The sequence below is a fragment of the Ahaetulla prasina genome, chromosome 4 (genome assembly GCF_028640845.1).
Source record: "Ahaetulla prasina isolate Xishuangbanna chromosome 4, ASM2864084v1, whole genome shotgun sequence".
Lineage (NCBI taxonomy): Eukaryota > Metazoa > Chordata > Lepidosauria > Squamata > Colubridae > Ahaetulla > Ahaetulla prasina.
The window spans coordinates 6,177,010-6,183,009 of NC_080542.1; positions in this window are offsets into that span (position 1 = coordinate 6,177,010).

The following is a 6,000-nucleotide window of genomic DNA, read 5'->3' on the forward strand; positions in this document are numbered from 1 at the left end:
ACTTCACAACCGCACAGCGATTCACTTAACAATGGTGACAAAAAAGGTCATTAAACGGGGCACAACTTGCTTCGCCGGTCTCCCGCTGAGCGGCATCAAATTTGGGGCTCAATTGTAGTTGTTGAGTCGAGGAATTCTTACTCTCATTTCTTACTTCACCCTTTCCACTTTATCTCTCCCTTCATGTAAAAGCAAGCCACGCCTGGCACTTCAATATAGCCAAAGAATCTGTTCTGATCATCACAAAAAAAAAGATGGTTTGGAAAAGGTTCAGAGAAGAGCAACTGAGATGATCAAAGGCCTGGAGACTTAAACCATATGAAGAATGGCTGCAGCAGCGGTGGGATTCAGCTGTTTTTTGTCTGGATCGCACTGTTGTGACCCAGACCCAAGTAGGTAGTAATAAACTTAGTCCGTGGAAAAACAAACTTTATTCAAACAGCTGGGAATTACTTCATTCCCAGCATTGTTCAACTCAAAGTAAAACAAATGCCTCCCAACACAAATTCCTCAGTTATCTCCCAAACCTTGGTCCAATTAGGCAAACTGCCAAAGGCCCTTCCTGGCAAACGTCCAGAAGCCACAAAAACAAAGATGTACATGAAGCAGAAGACAGAGCAGAAGATGCAGCTACAACATTGTTTTCCGGCAAAGCTCAAACACGGGTGCTGGTCTGTTTTAAGCCTTATGGGAGGGGCCAATCATCTCTTGTCCTTACTCCCGAGTTGTCCCTTGTGCTTGAGCTGCTCTTGCCTTCCGGCAGCTCTTCTCATGCGTGCATTAGGAACAGGCTCCTCCTTTTCCTCTGCCTCACTACTATCAGTCTCTGGATGCTCTGGAGTCCGCATCCCAATGGCCCTGACCTCACCTCAGCCTCATCGCTATCCGACTCCATTGCCAGCTCCATAGGCTGCTGATGGACCACATCATGCGTGAACCGGTAGCGGCGACTGCGGGAAGCTCCGCCCACACACCCGGACATAATGCATGACTACTGTGCATGCACAGAGGTGGCACATGCGAGTCAAGCGTGGGCATGCATGTGCTCACATTTGCAAACCGGTAGGGAAGATAAGTGAGTCCCCACCTCTGGGCTGCATGTTTTGGGTCTGGCTAGGCTGAAGAAAAGAAGAATTGGGGGTGACATGATAGCAGTATTCCAGTATTTGGGGGGGGGCTGCCACAAAGAAGAGTGGGGGGTCAACTTATTCTCCAAAGCACCTGAAGGCGGGACAAGAAACAATGGTTGGAAACTAATCGAAGAGAGAGGCAACCTGGAATTAAGGAGAAACTACGTAACAGTGAGGACAATTAACCAGTGGAACAGCTTGCCACCAGAAATTGTGGCCGCTCCATCACTGGATGTTTTTAAGAAGAGTCTAGACCAGGGGTGTCAAACTAGATTTCATTGAGGGCCACATCAGGGCTGTGGTTGACCTTGGGGGCATGGGCGTGGCCAATTGGGTGGCCGTGGCCAACTGTGTAGGCATGGCCAGCTTGACGCCACTCACAGGGCATGGTCAACCGAGTGGGTGTGGCCAGCTTGATGCCACTCCCCAAACTGCTGGCATGTTTCCTCTTTGCATTTATTTATTTATTTATTTGTTTATTTATTTATTTTGTCACAACAATATATGTAACTATCATACAGAAAGGTTATATAGTATAGAAAGGTGTAAGCATATATATATATATATATTTGTTTTCTGAGGTTTTCGCGGGTGTTTGTATGTAGATCTTTGGTTATTCGGGTTTTCTCCCGCGTAAAACTGGAAGTGTCTTGGCGACGTTTCGATGAAGTCTCATTCGTCATCTTCAGGCTTCAGCTTCGTGCTTCTGGGAGCAATGTGTGACTGCAGTTGTTTCTTCCTTTTTCCTCCTCCCAATTCTTCCACATTGCTCCCAGAAGCATGAAGCTGAAGCCTGAAGATGACGAATGAGACTTAAACGCCAAGACACTTCCAATTTTACGGGAGAAAACCCAATAAGAGATATATATATATATATATATATATATATATATATATATATATATATATATATATATATATATATATATATATATATATATATATATATATATATATGAAGAAGAAAAGAAAACAATAGGACAGGAATGGTAGGCACGTTTATGCGCTTATGCACGCCCCTTATGGTCCTCTTAGGAATGGGGTGAGGTCAATAGTAGAAAGTTTTTGGTTAAAGCTTTTAGGATTATGGGAAGAGACCACAGAGTCAGGTAGTGTATTCCAAGCACTGATAATTCTGTTACAGAAGTCATGTTTTCTGCAATCTAGATTAAAGCGGTTGACATTAAGTTTAAATCTATTGGTTGCTCTTGTATTATTGCAATTAAAGCTGAAGTAGTCTTTGACAGGAAGGATATTGTAATAGATGATTCTATGAGTTAAACTTAGGTCTTGTCGAAGGTGACGGAGTTCCAAGTTTTCCAAGCCCAGGATTTCAAGTCTAGTGGGATAAGGTATTTTGTTGTTTACAGAGGAATGGAGAACTCTTCTTGTAAAATATTTCTGGACACGTTAATTGTATTGATGTCAGAGATGTGGTGAGGGTTCCAAACAGGCGAGCTGTATTCTAGAATTGGTCTGGCAAATGTTTTATATGCTCTGGTTAGTAGTGTAGTGTTTTTGGAAAAGAAGCTACGCAAGATTAGGTTTACAACTCTTAGAGCCTTTTTTGCTATGTAGTTGCAGTGGGCTTTGGCACTTAGATCATTTGACATGAAAACTCCAAGGTCTTTAATGGGATGGGGGTCGTCTGTGAGGTAATGTCCATCAAGCGAGTACTTAGTGTTTGGGTTCTTTTTTTCCTATATGTAAGACTGAGCATTTGCTGGGCATTTGCATTGGGTAGACCGGGCCGAAACCAAGCAGGCCGGCTCCTTACATTTTCCAGGACAGCACCATGCACCGGATCCGACGCCCGCGGGCTTTGTGTTTGATACCCCTGGTGTCAGCCCCTCTCCAAGCTTCACTCTATTTGTGTTATATGTGTGCAATTTGTATTCAGTAGTTAGATTGCAGTGTCAGCATGTTAATGTAAAATAGCCGAGAACTTAAGGTGTATACTATCCTATTTAGATTAACATAAGAGGGCCCTTTAAGAGTGTCGTCTGACATAAAAGGAAGGGAGGGGGCAGCCAATGTTTGAATCAGCATAAACGCCAGACGCGCGGGCTTTCCAACGAACCCTGCATTCCTGAGATAATAAACTGCCGCAGACCTTCAGAAGAAGATTACCTGTCGTGTCCCACTCCTCCGCTGACGGCCAGGTCAGGGAAATCCGAATCAGGCTTGCCTCTGCAGCTCTGCCCAAAGTCCTAGCAAAGTCCTCAGAGCAGGCAGGAGACCAGAAAGTGACTTCAGCAAGATAAGTTCGACTTTGCCTGACTCAGAGACTGCCAGAAAGCAGATCCTTTATATAGGCCATGGGGTATGGCTCCATGACTCAGCACTCATTAAGGCCTGCCCCTCCCTTCCTTCTGTTGCCTCCGCCTATCCAGTCTTCTGATGCGAGGGTCACTCCAGTCAGCAGCTGTTGGAAATAAACTTTCCTCAGGCTCACATGCTGTGGAGGAGGGGGAGGGGTCTAGCTGCTCCGTTTGCCTGGGCATGGAGCCAGGGCTGGGTCCGGGGGGTGCTCCCTCCTCTGCAGCCTGCTTGGGCATGGAGCCAGGGCTGGGACCGGGAGGTGCCCCCTCCTCTTCAGCTTGTCTGGGCATGGAGCCAGGACTGGGGCCGGGAGGCATACATTCCTCCGTGTTCGGGAGCAGATAAAAAGGCCCCGGCTGCTGTGAGAGCGGGCAAGACACAACATTACCACGGGGGGCGAGAAGGAGCTGGCATTGGACCAGGCCTGCCTGACCTTTTGTGGGAAGGAGGGACTAACGAGGGGATATGGGATGTTAGCCATATTCTGTCTCAGATCCAACTATACACTGCTGTTGTCCGGATGTATTTAGTAAAAGTACTTTTCTTTATTTTCAAATGAAGTCAAGGTGTATTCTTTTCTAAATATAATCAGAGGCAGCCTGACACCTGGTCTAGAGAGTTACTTATCTGAAATGGTTTAAGTTCTCCTGCTTGAGCAGGGAGCTGGACTAGAAGACCTCCAAGGTCCCTTCCAGCTCATTCCTTCTATTTTACTCAAGAATAGCACAATGTAGTAGAAAATGGCTTTAATTGAAAATAAGGGCACACAATCAGCTGTAGTCAGACATTCTCTCTCCATTTTTTTTTCTGGACCCATTCTGGATTTGTCCTTAACATCTCGGTCTTTTCAGAATCGGGAAACAACGTTCTCTACAGAATTAAAAGTTCTGTTTTAAGAACTGCTGCCGTATCCGGTTCTTTGACACGTCCGGCAGCATCCAATTAAAACACGATCCTTATCATCGTCATCAAAATCATCCGAAGATATGAATAACCTCTCTCTGCGTTTTGCTCAACCGTCCAAAAGGAGAAATCTAGAATACACAGCTGGATTTATAAAGGGGTTTTTTTTTTTTTTTTTTGCCATTCAACATAACGATCCGAACGAGAAGGTCGCACACGATTTCTGAGGTTCTTTAAAAGGATGAGCTGCGTAAAGCCCCTTTACCACAAACAGCCAAGCCTAGAAAACGGCAATTTTGGTCGGCCGAAGTCATTATAGAAAACCGTCGCTTAAATGAAAACGAAAAGCAGCAAACGGGAAGAGGTGTTTTGCCGGAGCAGCGATGATCTACTCGAACCCTGGCTCACGGAAGTTGTCCGACAAAAGCTCTCGAGTGACGTGAAATTCAGAGCTGGAAAAAACAAAAACAAAAAAGGATTTTTCTCTGTTCGGCAAACCGCTGAGGCTGAAACTGTTCTCACCCGCAAAAAGGAAGGCCCGAAAAGTTTACGCCGTTGGCGTGGACTGTTTGAAGAGGAAGGACCCGAAGGGTGCCAGTCCATGGCTTTGAGCAAGGCCTTGTCGAAGTGAGGTCGGCGATTGTGTGAAACCCAGAATTTTGCGCGGCTGCAAAGAGGCACCACAAAACAGCTCTCTGAACCCCCTGATGGGACAAGAGCCGAAACGGAAAAAATTTTCCACACACGTTGTGTTCGTTTGTGCGCACTGACGGTGGGCAGTGGTGAGGTTTTTTTTCCCCCCTAGCTGGAGCCTTGAGAAATTTTTTTTACAAAATCCTTTAAAAGAAAGGCAGGTTTCCGAACGATGACGGAGGAAAAGGAAGGCAGATCAAGAAAAAATCCTGAGTCTCTAAAAGCAAGCGATTTAGCCCCACACGGCACTTTTACAACAGATTGAAAAGCCAAAAGTTGAACATTATGGGGGGGGGGGGTTCTGCCTTTGTCGCCCTACCTCCCCCACTAAGAATCCTCTCATAGAATCATAGGTCTGGAAGGGACCACGGAGGTCTTCTAGACCAACCCCAAAGCAGGAGACCTTATATCATCACAAGGGTGTGATGGTCTTTTGCTGAGGTGAGAAGGGAGATTTACAGTTGCGAGCAATTTCTCCCATCACGGCTCAATTTCAAATCCTCTGGCAGAATCTTAAACTTTCTTCTGAACCTGGATCTTCCCACTACACCCTCAAAAAGTCCTACTCAAAATTCGTCAAAAAGCCCTCCTCAAAATTCCTCAAAAAGTCCTCCTCAAAATTCCTCAAAAAGCCCTCCTCAAAATTCCTCAAAAAGTCCTCCTCAAAATTCCTCAAAATGTCCCCCTCAAAATTCCTCAAAAAACTCTCCTCAAAATTTCTCAAAATGTCCCCCTCAAAATTCCTCAAAAAGTCCCCCTCAAAATTCAGTGCCGTGCAGAAAAATAAAACTTGATAAGTTAGGCATCAAAGCAGATTGAAGAGGTTGAGCCTCCATGGAGTATCCTGCTCGACTCTCGACGGACATGTCCAGCATGGCGATGGACGCCGCCCTGGGAATGCGCGAAGCAAAAGTGTGTTTGTGTCTTTCCTTGGAGAGAGAAGATGGACGGC